Genomic DNA, 15,962 nt, shown 5'->3' with positions numbered 1-15,962 from the left:
ACTGCAGCACAATGGCCTCTTTTGTGTGACAGGCCCAGGAGGAGCTGCATTGTTTGCCCACAAGCTCTCAGAAATGGCATCTGTTGTTGCAGGAGATGACAAGAGGAAAAGAAAAGTGGAGGTAACCTGTGCCTTCCAGAGAGAGGCAGCAGATGGTGAGATGGGACAACACCCCTGGATTGTGAGCTACTCATGAGCCATGTGTTTGTATTGGCCATGTCCTGCATCTCGTGGGAATTCTCTGGAGATCACACCAAGTAGGTTAACTTTTAGAAATGTGATGTGAATCCATTGCTACCCTTACCATCTGATTGAGTGGCCTTCTGCTTGCAAGTGTACCAATGATACTTGTGAAACCATATCCTCTGCCAGGGCTTCTGTACTGCTGGATTGCTTTGTTAGAGCACTGAAATGGGATGGCCCATCTTGTGTCTCACAGCAGCCATCTCTTTTGTTGGGTGACTTCTCAGCTGCTGTCTGATGTCCATCCTGTCATTTTTTCCCCTCTGGAGAACCATTGCATTATAGTGACAGTCACACCTCTGCATATATGAGGCCGCTGATAAATTCCACTCTGGCTCAAACAGGAGGCACAGTCCTTAGACAGCCCTTTTGAAGGTCTTCCATGATCTCTCCCTGCCAGCTGGCGCAGGGATATGTTCTGTATTAACACTTCTTGATCTGTCTGGTTCTGACACCATCAACCGCGATGTCCTTGTGGAATGCTCTGAGCAGATGGTGCATCTGGCTGGGGCTGCTTCAGGTTGATTCAGATCATATCTTGGGGAAAGCTGCTCACTTGCACATTCCATTCCTTTCAGCAGCTTTCTGTTTACTGTGGCTCTCCTGTTTTAGTGCCTATTGATCTGTTTTGGCTGAGCTGCTTGAGCGTACGCTCACTCCTGGCTGCCTTTGGGCACCCCCGCACTCGCTGCTCCTTTACCCAGCCTTCACTCCAGCAAAGCAGGGACATATTTGCAGCTCTTTTGAGGGTATGTCAGTGCAGGTAGTGTTGGTCTTGGTGGATCAGTGCCCTAAGAGATCCAGGCAATGCACAGCATGTCTTAGGAAGGGCAGGGTCTGAGTGCCTTCCCTGTGTTCATTGCTGCAGATGTGTACACCTGCCTATCAGTATCTCGGCTGCCATCTTCTCCACAGTGCCAAATCTGAGCTGGTAACTGATTTGTTGTGCCAGGGCCTGCCTCTGCTGTTGAAAAACCTTCAGAGATGCCTGCCCCTAAGGTCACTCTCTCATAGATGTATACTAGCAGACCCAAATCATACAGCCAGGCTGCATGATTGCTCACTGATCACCTGCTGGTTGGTGTAGTGTGGGGGAGTTTTATGCTCTCCATTGTATTTGGATGCTCTTCTCCGCTCCACTGTACACTTCAGTGGTGTAGCATTACAAGGATTGACAGACCAGTGTACACCTTTGGGCTTTACATGTGTTTAAAAGCTGCAGCCAAAGAAAACAGTGTATTTTCTGAATACACACAAGTTACTCGGGCTTGAGTAGGCCTGTTGTGTATAGGACTTTTGTTCTTCAGTTTGCAAATACTGTCATCTAAATACTTGTGCAGACTGGAAGAGTGAGGTGCAGAATTGACACAACTTCCCCCAAAGTCACATGGCAGACAGCTGGCAGATGTAGTAACGACCCAGCCCTGCTGGTGCCCTACCCACCAAAGTACACTGCTCCTGCACTTTTCCTTCCATGATATTCCTTTGTGTACATCCCCTCCCCTTGTTCTTTCTTCCTTCCAGCCTCTGGGGCGAGGTGGGGAGGGGATGGGTATGGGTATGGAGAATCTGGGTCGCTGAGTTCCATCTGGAAGACAAAGCTGCACAACTCACTCTGCTTGCAACCAACACCCCATTCAAGGATTTCAACAGCCAAGCCAGCTGCTAACAGGAATAAACTTGGCTGGTATATTTTTACCATCTCCACATCTGGGCTAAAAATCCATCTTCTCCCCAAAGGTGACAAACGCTGCCAGTCGTCTGACCTTGTGTCTGCACACACAAACCCTCCTGACTCAGCAGTGATCCCAGGGTGGAACTCCACAGGCTTCTTCGTTATGGGCTACACATTGCACCTGAACTTTACATGAGCAAGGCAGTCCTGGCCTGGCTGCTGTTACGTTCCCCACTTGGAATTCGCCACACAAGTAATAGCAGCACAATAAAAGCCAACAGATGAGCTGGTTTCTTATCTTGGCTTTGAAGTGGGAGCATTTGGTGCTTTGCTGTGCTCAGGTCAGGGTTCTGCTACCAATATCGGGGTTCCAACAGCAGGGACCCCCACGCCATCATGGTGCAGGACATGGATGCCTGATGGTTTCACTCTTCAATTGTTTAGTTTTTTTCTTTCAGTTAATCCCAGTTTTTCTTGGTGAAATACATTTCCTGAAACTGCACTGAAGGTACACACTGAAATCAGCAGATCTTGGTGTCTTTGTGCATGAGTTCTGGCATTAAATTAGCTGTTGTCTCATGGAAATCTGGGCAGTGTCTGTCACGCCTCCCAGGGGGATGTATTTTGGTGGTTTTACCTGGCTTTTCACTGAGTCTAGTTCACTAAATTTATCAGGGCTTTGTGTGGTTTAAATGCCGTGTGCTGTAACTTGGCAGAATCCATCTGCTCAGAGCAAACCTGGGCCATTTCTCTCTATTGCTCGTTTTCTTTAAATATAACTGCAGCTGGTCCCTTGATGATCCCAAACCAGGACAGGGTCTGGTGCTTGGTACGATTGCCTCACACCTGATGGAGGGTGCAAAGGAGGATGGGGGAGAAACTGATCATCAAAACAGTGATTAAAAACACTCAGGTGAAAGTTTGTGAGCTTTTGTTTGGGGTTGTGTGAGATAACCTCTCACACTTTTGAGGAGAGCAAGGTCCTCCCTGCCTAACACACTGTGGCACAGGAGCAGGGGTGAGGGATGAGGGGCAGGGCTGGGGAGGTGGGGAGGGGGCTATGGTGCAGGAGATGAGCAGAGGGAACCAGCACTGCAGAGAAAGCCAGCACAGAGCTGAGGGCAGGGCCCAGCTCTCCTACATGGCGGTGTGGGACTGTGTGGTCTCTCTTAGGACACCAAAGGGTTGCTCTGTTCTTGAATTACTGTGTGTCTCATTTCTCCAGATCATACACTGGAATAACATCTGCATGCAACCCCTCCACCACCCACAGCAGCTCCTGCTCTGTACAGGCACCAGCCAGGGCTGTGTGTGCCCACACTGCCCCAGAGCAGCTCACCTGGGCTGGAATTTGGCATTGCTCAGCTTGTTAGATGCCTCCGCTGCCCTTGCAATTAGCGTTTGTTTCTAAGTTGTGGCTTTGTTTCCTAAAGTTCGTTCAAGTGGAATTTCAGAGTTTCACTAGGCTTTTGCAATAACACACTCACTTGAAGGAAAGAAAGAAGAGATGCAGTTTTCAGGGAAAAAAATACCTGTGGGCATCAGTGTTTTGGTAGCTCCATCCTAGGGAACTTGTTTCAAATCCCTGTGCCTGTGCCTGTCCTTTCCAGGGCCCTCGCTGAGCGAGTGTGTGCCCTCGCTGCCGAGAATTTTGGGTTATCCTATATCAGTATATTTACCTTCCAGGAGGTCTGGGGTGCAGGGGCATGCAGCAGCTGTTGTATTGTGCTGGTGTACAAACACAGGGCAGGTGTTGGCTGGCATCCTCTTACTCCTGTGTTGAGTGTAATTGCAGGAGCTGCCCCATTTCCACCAGCTGGGAGAGTCCCCAGTGTATTCCTGTGGGTATTGTATTCCCATAAATATAGATTGTCACAGCACCCTGGAATGCTCTCCCCACCAGATTGTTCCCCACCAGTTGTGGCTGTGGGTGAGCCCTTTGCTGCACTCTGATTTCAGACACCAGCAGGGAGGTGTTGCACACCCTGCCCACACTGATGCTTCCGAGCAGGCCATCCATGCAGGCATGGGGAACTGGACTGGAGGATCTGCAGACAGGTTTACCTCTCCAATACCAGTTTGGAAAGGGCAGGTTCTAGCTGCACCTGGAATTTCTGATTTCTGAGTTTGGAATGTAGAGTCACTCAGAACAGGTTGTTCCCAAGTGGAGCACAACCTGTACAGGGAAGTATTTGTTGATGCCTGGTTTTCTCACAGGTGTGATGCACGTGTATTATTTTTGGCTCCTCAAAGCAGGCTTGGTGGTCATCCATGCCAAAGTTACGCGTGAAATGGGGTATTTCAAAGAGACCAACACGGAGTTTCTCCTCCCCTGGCCTGTCTGTGCTACATCTCCTCCACAGACATTTCATCTTCTTCTTTGTGACTGCCTGTTCCTCTAACACGGATTTGATACCACCCAGAAAGGTGGGTTTCACCCACAGGCTGTGTTGTTGTAGGCAGCTGGGCACTTCTGGCTCTGGTAAAGGGGTTGGTTGTGCAGACTTTGAAACCAGATCAGAATCCAAAATTCCCCTCGACTGGGGAAGGGGTGGGGTGCCAAAACTCATCTCTGAAAACATTTTTTCTCCCTGTGAGTAGCCAGTGCTACTCATGCACTGTGAGCTGAGAAAAGCTGGCAATCCCTGAGCAGACAAGGTGAGATGTTCTCCTGTCTGGGGTCAAGTTTGCAATGGAGAATAGCATGGTGGGAGCATAAGGTGTGGCGAAATTCCTGGAGAAAACGGTCTCCAGTAATCCAAATGGGAGTTCCTGCATGCTGCAGGCATCAAAGCAGTCCCCCTTGTGCAGGTGGGAGCCTGGGCTGGTCCCTAGTGCCATAGCCAGACTCCACATGCCTCTGTTTTTGTTACTCATGCCTTAATCTTTTTATTCCCTTGGGGAAACTCATAAAAGTAATTGTAAAATCTTTGCCAAGGTGATGGGAGGAGAGGGGAAGCGTGGCGGAGATCTCTGCCCCACTTGCTCCTTCGATGCTGCAGCTGCCCCAGGCTGAGCTTGCCCCTTCCCAGGGGCACCCATGCAGGGACTCACCCTTCTGCTTCCCCTTAGCTGTGTTGGCTGATGAAAAACCTCCCCCGGAGAGAGTGGGACCATGGAAACACAACACAGTCCCTCACTGCCTCCGGTGTCCTCATGTGTGGGCTGCTGAGGTGGAGAGGTACCTCTGGAGATGCTGCTGCGGAGACCAGCAAGGGACCCCAGGGAAAGGACCTTCTGGAGAGCATCTCCTGCACTGTGAGGCTGCACCATCCCTTGGAAAATGAGATTAGGGCAAATATTTTTTTATATCCCCCAGACAAGAGCACTGGGCTGCTGGGTATTTGATATGTCGGCGTGATTGGTCTCTGCCTGCCGCAGCAATGGGCAGCTAAGCCAGGGTGCTTAGCATTAGGAAATCCCTCACAGCACAGCAGCCTTTGAAGGCAAATGTGACCCTTTGATTGGCAGCCCTAAATCTGACTGGACTTAAAATAGGAACCTCAACATCAGCTTTCTGAAATTCAGCTCTCCTCAAGCTTCATTTTCTTGGCCCTGCTTAATTCTGATTTTGACATACAGGCATTATATAGGCAATTTGCAAATGGAAACCATTAAAAAAAGCAAAATAAGGCTGTGCTATGGAGTGACAGCTTTGTGCTTACCCTGTTAACTCTTTCCCTGGGCCATCAGAGATGGAATGCTGTGTTAGGTGGGCTCCTACTCTCATCTAAAGTGATTCTTATGCTCTAGTTTTGTAACAGGTATTTCAAGCAATGGTGCCAACAGGGGAAATTCTTGTCTCTGACCTGGCTGTTAGACACCAAACGTGCCTGCACAGGTGTATCCCCAGCTCGGAGGGTCGCCAGGCCAGAGGCCACTCACATCAGTCCCAGAGTAACGGTGGGTGAAGCCTCATGCTAAGAGCTCTCTTCTGCTTTTCTGCCTCCATTTCCAGCTGCCTACAGTATTTTTGATTGCTTACCCCAGCCAAAGAACAGTGAGATCCACGTATACTTCACCCCAGAGTTGTGAGTTTTTCACCAGTAATTAAACAGTCCTTTGTGCCTGCTTTCCAGAGGACCTCAAATCAGACACCTCACACTGTCAACAGCTGCACAGCACAGGACATTGATGACAAAGATTTGTTTCTTTGTTTGATTTTAATCATTCTGCTTCACTGCAAAATCCCTTCCAGTTATACCAGTATAAAAGCACTGGGTAAACAAAGCTGATTTTGCTTGTCTGATGTGTTGATTCCACTGGTGGATTTTGCTGTGGTGGGGAGTTTTGCCAGTATAGCTGCACCAGCAAGACTGGTTAAGGGCAGGTGACAGGAGCTGGATGTGTATCAATTGATTGGCAGCCAATACACTGCATCTCCTGTTCAGTCACTGCTGGTTCAGGAGTATGATGAGTGAGGGTGTTTGCTCCCTAAGCCAGTATCCAGTGTGTTGTGAGCAAGGCATGGCTGATCCCTGCTCATCCCTAGAAGAAGGAATGTGTGGTGGGCTTCCCACCATTGGGAGCAGAGCGCGTCAGGGAAGTGTATGCATTGTGTTTGTGGGCCCGTGCCCACATTCCCATACCCCAGCACACCTTGAGGCTGAGGGTTTTTCTTCAGAGCACCCCAGAGTCAGATATTTCAGCACTCAAAGCCTGAGCTCTCTGTAAAACCCAGGTGCCCAAGCAGGCAGGGACCCCTCAGACGGGGCTGTGCCCTGGGCTCTCGCTGTGCCCCAGAGGTCTGAACGGGCTGGCTGCAGGGAAGCTTTTTGGCTGATCATTTCTGCCACCTTGACTTGCATTCAAACACTTCAAACTGGGGAGCTGCCAGTCGCACACTGCTGCTCTTTGGGTCTGGGTCATGCACAGACATGCAGGGGAAAGAATTCCTCCCCTCACCTCCTTATCTCCCCCGGAGGAATGCAGCATCGCCTTCATTCAGTGTACACACACCGTACTGTCTCTTGGAATAACCTTTTGGAATTACCTTTTTGGAGCTGGGGAGAGGGGGATGCTAAAGAGGAGCTGATGGTTATGAGGGTTTGGAGAAAGAGGGGAGCATGGAAATAATTCGCATTTCTATCCTTCTTTTTCCTGAAAATGGTGGTTTTCTTGCTCTCACACCTCTGAAGTGTTCCTTCAAAAAAAGGAGGCCCCTTCTCCACAGCAAACAAGTTGTATGATCTTGGAAACCATTTTGTCCTGCTTGTGAGTGCAGTAACTCTTTGGAAGCTCAAGAGGAAGTTTCCCTGTCTCCCACCCGTGCCAGGCTCCCTGTCTCTCTGCACTGTGTCCGAGGGGCACACCAGGAGCTGAGCTCTGATTCCTGCACTATACCTGATGGCAGTGTGTACAAGCCAATTTGCTGCTTGCCTTATGCATTTCACTTCCTTGTCTGTGGTTGTTTGTCTCTGCTCCACTGTTGCGGGTTTCACTGCTGCTTTGAGCTGGTTCTTCTGCCCACGGTGGTGTTGACTTTATTGTGGAAAAATGTAGGGAGGCTCTCAGAGAAGCAATTATTTTATGTACTGGCTTTAGGCTCCTCATGTTTTGCTGCCTCCTTATCTTTCTGTTTCCCAAGAAGTCTTACAGATATTTCTTTATGTGTATGTTTATATGCATGCACACTCATATATATATATGCATATACACATGCATACATATGGATATATATATGGTGGGCCAAAGAAACTGTTGTTGAATTACTGCAGTGTCCCTGAAAATGAGTGTGTATTCCCTTCACATATTTATTGAGAGGGGTTTTCGCATATATTTGAAGGAATTTTAACAGATGGCAGCAGTGTAGCTTTGGTGAGCACAGTCACCAGGTTAGTACCACACAGTACTGCAGGTGTCTGGAACTCAGTGCAGCCACGGATATTTCGTGGCTCTGAGGCAGCCAGGCTCCACTTCTCCTCAGCCTTTTACCTCCTTGTGAAGAGGTGACAAGATTGAAGAGAGTATTGTTGAAGCTATGAAGGACCTCTGGGACAAGTACATCTTGCCTTTGAGGAGGTGATCATTGTCCACCTTGCTGTGGTTTCTGTCCCAGCTGTGGAAAGACCTTTGGTTGGGAATGGTAGAGACACACTGGTGCTGGAGTGAACCTGCTCTTGTTCTAAAACACACAGCTTGTGTACCTGCTGTCCTGGTTGTTCATTTTACTCTCAGTATTTCCTCTTTGACTGATGAAAGCCACTAAAACCAGCATTTCCCGCATAAATGGAGAATTTTGTCCTCTCAAGCTGGCAGCAGTTGGTCTGTCTGAGGGGAAGCCCCTGGCCCATGTTGGCTCCTCTGCCATGGGAGTTTTCCTGATGTCTGCCTCAAGCTGCCCGTGCTCTCTCAGGCCGCACCCTGGCCACGCGAGCGGCTGTGGAGGTGTGTGGTGTGGAGCAGAAGCCCTGGTGGCAATGGGACCCGGCCAGCTGATGGCAGGTGGGCACTACCCAAAACCATCTCAAGATGGTTTGCCCAGTGGCCCTTCATGTGGAGGGGTGTGCCCCAGGCAGGCAGATTCCTTCCTGCTCAGACTTGCCTTCCAGTCCCCAGGAATATGGCGGGCTGGCTCTCCGCACACGGCTGGAGCAGTGCCTGCCCCGGGCTCAGGGAAGGAGAGCTGTCTGCACACTGGGCGAGGCCCCTCTGATGTGCGTGCCAGGAGCTGGATACAGGCACAGACAGCTGGATGAAAGGTGAAAGGTGTGTAAAATCCCCCCGAGGGGCTAGGATTGAAGCTGTGAAATCAAAAGCTTATGGAAACACTTAAAGCTCCATCTGGGGTAGCCATATTTCCCTCCAAAACCAGTGGGAGCTGAGAGATCATAGGCTCTAACCCTACTGGTGTTTCATTTTGGAGTGGTCGTGTGGTTTTGAAGCAAATTTCCTAATTGTCCTGACTCTCTGCGAACTCTATGGGTTGGCAGTGCAGTTTTTTGTGTACAAACTGGGTTCATTTTGGTGGAAAACAGATCAGAAGTTGTGCCTGAGCTTGCACCAGATGTTCTCCAGCTGTGGAGGAGGATATGGTGGATGAAAGCAGCAACTGGTCCTCTGGGTGGCTGGGAATCACATGCATGTCTAGGGGCTTGGTCCAGGAGATTAAGCCTAGCTGGAAGTAACATCCTCGAGCAGCACGCATGGTAGGTGTAGGAGCCTCAAAACCAACTGCTTCAGCCAACTGATCTCCTCTATCACACACAATTATTTGCTCACGTAGGCACTGCCCTTGAGCTTATGTGACCTTGAGCCCTTGGTGAGTAGTGGCCTCAAGTGGGTGTTGAAGTTTAGCTCTCCAGGGACCACAGGTCATCTCGTTTGTGTCCCACCCCTACAGCTGCAGTGTGGCCTGTGCTAAAGTGTTTGCAGGCTTTGCTCTGCCAGGGTGAGGGTCGAGTGTCCCCCCTCTGTGGCAGGGTCAGTGTGGGCCATCAGGAGAACATTGGCTGCTGTTTTACACAGTGGTGTTTGAGAGAATAGCCAGAATGGTTTTCTTTCTCCACTTCTTTCTGAGACCTCCATCAGAGCAGATGCTGGGTATTCCCTGGGGTCCCTGTGATCTGGAAAGTAATTGCAGCCATCCTGGGACACCTTGGGAAGGCTCCTGCTGCCTTCTGCAGCTGTAAAAGCACCTCTGCTGGAGAAGATCAGAGTGTGGGAGGCAAAGGGCTGGTAGTTGGAGGTGTTTCGCTGGGAGGTGCAGAGCGGCAGCCACCTTGCTGCCAGCAGTACTGCTGGCTGCTGTGCCCTGGCTGTGCTGCAGCTGGGCTGAGCAGCCTGACCAGGAGCTGCACTGGGCCAGGGAAATACCCCCAGGAGCACTTCCAAGCTCACCACCTTCAGGCTCTGTCCTTTAGCTGGGTACAGCAGCAGAACCACCCAGCGAGTGCTCAGAGCAGTGCCAGTTTCCCTGCAGCTGCCAGAGGAACAGCTGGAATAGAGAGCGGCTCTTTTCAGCCTCAATGCCAAAGTTTCCCGCTCCTTCTTGTCAGCGTGGGGTATATCTCAACCCACACGCTTCCTGCATGAATCACTGGTGCCTGGAGTGGCCAGGCACCGCCTCCAGCAGGAACGGGCAGAGCCTGCTACTCTGATAGGGACATCACCTCCCAGCCAGTTGATAAGGGGCCAGGATGGGAAAAAACTTCTCATGAAAGCAACAGAGGGTCACTCCTCAAAACAAGGCATCTCCCAGCCACAAACTAATCTTCCCAAGCACAGCTTCGTGCTTTCATGTTACCTTTGTGTTCGCTGTTGGAGGATAAGCAATGCCTGATCTGCGGGGCACATGCCCCTCATCGGTGGGGAGAGTTCAGAAAGGGCTGGTGCTGTGCACTGAGCTGGGCAGTTTGGATCAGGTGGGAAGACCTGGGCTGACAGTACCATTGCCAACACAACGGCAGAATGGTAGGAGAGCAGCTGGGTGTCCCATGGCTGGTGGGGAATGCAACTTGGAGAAGGCTGAGAGCAGTGGGGAGGCTAGGCCAGGCACTGCCTGCCCTGGGGCAAAGGCTGCAGTGGTAGCAAGGGTATGTTTGCACGGAGGGACATGGCAGAGGCAAGTGCTGGACTTGGGAAGGCAGTGGCACAGGGATTCATATGCCAGTTGGTTGGAGAGGTGCTTTTCAAGTCCTGCCTCATCTCTTTAATCTGTGTAATCCCTGGCATCTTGCTGGTGCTTTTTATCTGGAGATCTCTGAGATTAATACAATCATCACCCCCCCAGCAGGAGACTGGAAAAATTCAGGTGCAGAGCAGGTGGAGGTGAGAGCTGGGACTAAAACAAGAGCATGCTTAGCATCTGCCCCACTCTGTGCTGCTGTAACTGCATCTGCTCTGGAGAACCACGGGGCTACTGACAACATGTCCAAGGCTGTGGCTGAGGTCAGCTGTGCTGGTAAGCTCAGGGCTTTCCTCTGGTGTCTTGGCTCTGTGGTGGAAAGTGCTCTCTGCTCATGGATTCTTATGGTCAAGGCAGGACAAAGCCCTGGACTCCTGCAGAGGTTTTCTAATAGGTGTGTTCATGAGAGCAGTGCCAAACCATGGGAAATGCCAGGAGCCACTGGTCTCCTTTTGCCCAGAGTATTTCGACAGCAATGTGTCTGGTGTGGAGAACCTGTCTGTCCAGGTATTGCTTTCATTTTGTGTTCAGTGACCAGACTGTTCTTCTCTCACACCTATCTATCATAATAATATCTCAGCACTTTTGAGGAGTACATGAGGTGATGTGATTGCTATCCCATGTGGATTGCTTGTTCTCACAGCCTCTCCAGTGGGAAGGGTACTTATTTTAAAGTGCTTTGCTTTGTACTTTAATACCCACATAGGCTAAGGAGGGTAGGGCAGGGGAAGGGCAGGGGACAGAGAGGTTTGAGGTTGTGTGGTTGCTCCTGAGTGGTTTCTTCCCACAGTATGAGAGGGACCCAGGAAAGTCCCAGCTCCTACACAGGGTTACTCTGCCCTTGTTTTTGGAGCTGCTCTGTCCCAAGGAGCTCAGCCATGGCTCTCCTGCCTCATTTCACCATCCTGCCTAACATCTGCTCTTCTCACCTGTGTGGAAGAGAAACAGCTTGAGCAGTGGGAGATGGTGCGAACATGGGAAGATGCTTCTGTGGCTGCCAATTAGCCACTTTCAGGTTATGCCAATTTGAGTGAGAAGTTGTCCTACAGCAGACTCCTGCTGCTGTGAAGGAGGAGGAGGCTGGACAGGGGCAGCAGCAGAGAGGAGGGGGTTTGGAAGAACTCCTAGTAAAGGAAGGGCCAAATTGGTGTTGGTTTCTCCATCCTTCCTCTTACCCCAGTAAGTCATTCCCTGCGGAGCAGCTTTCCAGTAGCCACGAAGCTTCTGTGCTGCCATTTCCCCATGCCTCCTTGGGAAGGGACCCTGGAGAGGTGGCATCATTCCTATTTCTCCTCAATGGCATTTTGCAGAGCAGAATGGACAGTCCTTCAGCCTTGAAGAAGAGCCCTTTGAGCTATTTCTAGAGGACCCAATCTCTTTGCGGCAGCAGGTGTGGGATTGATTGAAGAAATCCATTTGCTTGGCGGTGTTAGCCATGGAGAACTTGTTCTAATATGCTTTATAATTCCAAATATGTGGTAAGATTTATGCAATTTATGCTACCTAATGCAGGAGTCATAGGAGAGGCTCAGAGGAAAGCATTCCCAGGCTCTGGTAGGTCCGTGGTGATGCCTCAAGCCACGTTCTCACCAGGACTTAGACTTATAGATGAAATATCTCAGCAGTGCAGAACAGATCCAGAGCTGGCTTCAGCTTCTGCTGCATTATTCATGAGTATGTGAAAGCTGTGAAGAATGTGACAGACTTTGGGTTAGGTCCTCAGCACAGCTTTTCTTCTCATGAGATGAAATGTGAGCGTGTCCCTTTTAAGGCAGGAATGCATACGCTGGAAGCTGTGGGATAATTGCATATATAAAGGGAAAGTGAAGTCTTTGGTGTTCTGCTGATGGTGGTTTGTTTTCACTTTCCTCCCAAGAGGATCACTTCTCCCAGTGATCTGCAAGCACTCACAGCCATGGCAGTGTGGCTCGAATCAGTCTGAAAACAATGAATTGCTTTTGCATGGGGTTTTGCAAGGCTGCTTGCTTGGGAGTGCAGAGGATCAGGAGCCCCTCCAGGCCCACTGGAGAGGTCACCCTGGCAACACTGAATCTCCTTTTGGCCAAAGTGAGCACTCAGCAAAGAGGTCAACTGAAGATATAGCTCATGTTCCCTTTCAAGGTGCTGCGCTCAGCCCTCTCAAGTAGTGATGTGCAGGGGCTCAGCACCAATCCTAAATCCCTAAAGCATTTTGGCCTTGTTACTGAGAGTGGCTGTGGAACCCTCAGGGTGGGAGGAGGAGTAAGGGAAAAGGCAGAGATGCTCAGAGGCCCCAAGGGTTTTGCGTGTCTGGGAGAAGACAGCATGGCAGGGCCCCAGGTTGTGTTACATACTGATGAAGCTCTCTACTTTCCTAGTGGGAAAGGATTTGGTCCTGTTTTCTGAGAAATAAGTGAGAGTTTTCCTCTTGGTTTCCATGAGAGCAGGTCTAGGAGTGAAGTTTATATAAAGGGAACTGTTGTGCATGTGGGTGTTTCATCCACCTGGGCTTATATTGCTATAAAAATCAGTAATTGCTTTGTATTGAATGCATGTGAGGGTCCTGAGGCTCGGGTCCAGCCTTCCCCACATCTCTGTGTACACAGCAATTGACCTCTGCTTTTTAATTCTCCATTCACAAATACACATCTGGAACAGCACTTTGGCAGGGGACAAAGCCCAGATCTGCTGCTGTCCCAGCCCTGCATGTGCTGGGGAGATGTGATGCATCTTGTGACTGCTTCCAGCAAACAGGTCTGTCTGGCCATGCCTGAGCCGAGGAATCTGGTCTGGGTGCTTGTGTTGGTTGTTTTCAGCCTGCACGTGAGGTGCAGCCTCCCTGCTGTCTGTGCCTCCAAACCCTGTCTGTGCCTTGGGAATGCAGTCCCAGCTGGGAATGGGGGTGCAGCCTGGAAGGTGCTCGTCTGGGTGCTTGGGGATCCATCCCTGAGCTGTGCTGTGGCACCTCTGGCAGTCCAGAGACACAGCCACTGGTGCCGTCTGCAGATGTGAAAGCAACATCTGTCTGGGCTCTGCTACTGTGTCCAGAGCCTGTGTGGGGGACAGCTTCATTCACCAGGTGATGAGGACTGTGCTCTCCACTCTGCATTGGCCAGCTGGCTGAGGGAGCTGCTCTATTCCTTTTCCTGGGGAGAAGATGGTAGCAGCTGGCAATGCTTTTTTGGGTTGTCAGTGGAGAGGTACTTATATTGAAGAGCAAAGTACTATTGCTCTTGTACAGTCCTGGCTTTGGTAAAACCAGATGAGTTTGAAGTAAATACGGAGCTCCTTTGTCAAACGTAATTAGAAGCTGAAATTCATGTGTTTGAAGTACTATGAGTAATCCTCTGCCTTTCTGCAGAAACATTGGGTTTTTTACTGAAAACTAGTGACTTGCAATGGATTCCCGCTGTACTGGTTGGATAAAAGACAAGGAGATCATAAAAAAAGTCACCCTTTGTTGAAATGAAGGCAATGAAAAATGAGTGTCTTGTACTAAAACTGTTACTGGAGATTGTTGGCCAAGTATTGCAGTCTCACTTTCCTATTTTTAAAACTCTCTCACCAGCTGTGATGTGATCCTTCCCTCCACACCCACAACAGAAAAAAAGCCCTTACTGATTAGAAACAGGAAATTATAAAACTCACTAACCACAAAGTATTTTCAAAGACACAAAATAAACAAGCAGAGATAGTGGAAATAGATCTTTCCTGCTGATCTCTTTTCAGCACAGTAACCATAGCTAATAATTATAGTCACTGGGGATTTACAGCTTTTAGAGGGATTGTATGTTTTTAAGATGATGCTGTCAAACTGTAGTAAAATATTTTCATCACAGTCTCTCCCAGCATAACAGTAAGGTGGCCACAAGTGTCATGAGATGCATTACTGACACCATCTAGAAGTAAAAGAACACTTCAGGCCCTATCTGGGGTAGGGAGCAGCTCTCCTTGCTGGTCACACTGGTGTGCAACAGAGGTTCCTCTGGTGGGTGCAGCTGTGGGAGCTCATATGGGATGGGGTTTTTACCTGAACTCAGCAGTGTGTGTGAGAGTAAACTGGGAAGATCTTTAATGTCTTTTCTCTCCCAGGATTTCGCAGTTTTCTTTGCCTGATTGGTTTCTCTATCCATGAGTATTCTGTGTGCTTCGCCACCATGGTTTGCTTGGGGTGGCCCCACTTCCCACCCTCCTCTGGATCTTTGCGGTGGGATGATGATGATGATGGTGATGTATTTCCCACATTGGAGATCACTCCAAAGGGCCCCATCAGGAAAGTGGGAAGTCTTCATTTTCAAGCAGAGAGTGGAAACTGAGGTTGAGGTAAGATCTGTGCAATTCTGTCTTTACCTGACACCTGAGCCCATGGCTGAAGAAACCTGCCTTGCCTCCTTGCAGCCATGTGTAGGCCAGTTGTTTCTCCTACCACTCCTATGCCACTGCTCCTAATGGCTATTCGAGAGGGCTGGATAAAAGGGAAAGCTTCACAGAAAAAGATGCTAAACCCGGAGGTGCTGGTTTTCACTCCTTCGGCACCTCATCAAATAGATCTCTCTGCATAATGAGCCCCTCTGAACTGCGGGGCCATTCATTAGTATGCGTGGTGTTTGTTTAAGAGCTCCCTGCTCTTTTATTTGTGCTGTGAGGAACTTTTAACTGCCTTTGAGATGAAAAACGGGCACCAAATGTTGCCAGCAAGCGAGCAGATTTGTCCCAATCTCCTTGGTCCAATTTGCAGGGAATTTTACCTTCTGCCCTTTAGATGATCTTTGTGATTCGGTTATAAGTGAAAGCTAAAGCATCGACCCAGGCTGATAAACCTAACTCCCTGTTTCCTTCGTAACTTTTAAAGTGTTCCTGTGATCCAGGCAATGCTGTCTCTATGTGTGGTGCACACTGCTTTCCTACAAAGTGTCAGGGGCAAACCCCAAAACAGCTCTTTCAACTGCATTGAGGAAAAACTGTTTGTGAAAGAAGAAAACAAAAGCAGATGCTCAAACACTGTTTATTTAGAGCACATGGGACAAGGCTGGGAGAAATGTCAGTCATTATAGTCAAAAGGTTTATTTAGAACTTTTAGTTGTAGAAACAAAAAAAATCCCTAAATATAACTATATATAACATACATATATATATATGTACACACACACACATACAAGTTTAAGAGCAATGTCAGGATGTCTGGGAACAGCACAGCCAACGTGGGCAACCCAGAGAGCATTTCTAAACAGCCTAAAATGTTCAGACCAAGTCTCTCCCTTTCTCTCTCTCTTTTTTTTTTTTTTTTTCTCCTAATCATTGCAGCATTTTTACAGGACTCAACACGGGAATCTCCTATACTGCACATGGGTAATAATAAAAATAAAAAGCAGAAGAGACCAGTCGCTTACCCTTTTATCCAACAAAGGGATCTCAATGGCTTATGTGAGATCTGAAAGG

At 49.3% G+C, this 15,962-nt stretch overlaps 1 protein-coding gene across 1 annotated transcript in view; it reads left to right on the top strand.

Annotated features, from left to right (window-relative positions):
* Positions 1-15,962, top strand: part of CAB39 (calcium binding protein 39) — an 83,588-nt gene that overhangs the window by 10,703 nt on the left and 56,923 nt on the right. The window lies entirely within an intron of this gene.

The sequence above is a fragment of the Aphelocoma coerulescens genome, chromosome 9 (genome assembly GCF_041296385.1).
Source record: "Aphelocoma coerulescens isolate FSJ_1873_10779 chromosome 9, UR_Acoe_1.0, whole genome shotgun sequence".
NCBI classification, from domain to species: domain Eukaryota; kingdom Metazoa; phylum Chordata; class Aves; order Passeriformes; family Corvidae; genus Aphelocoma; species Aphelocoma coerulescens.
Note: the sequence above shows the minus strand (reverse complement) of the source record. Positions and strands in the feature narration are given on the sequence as shown.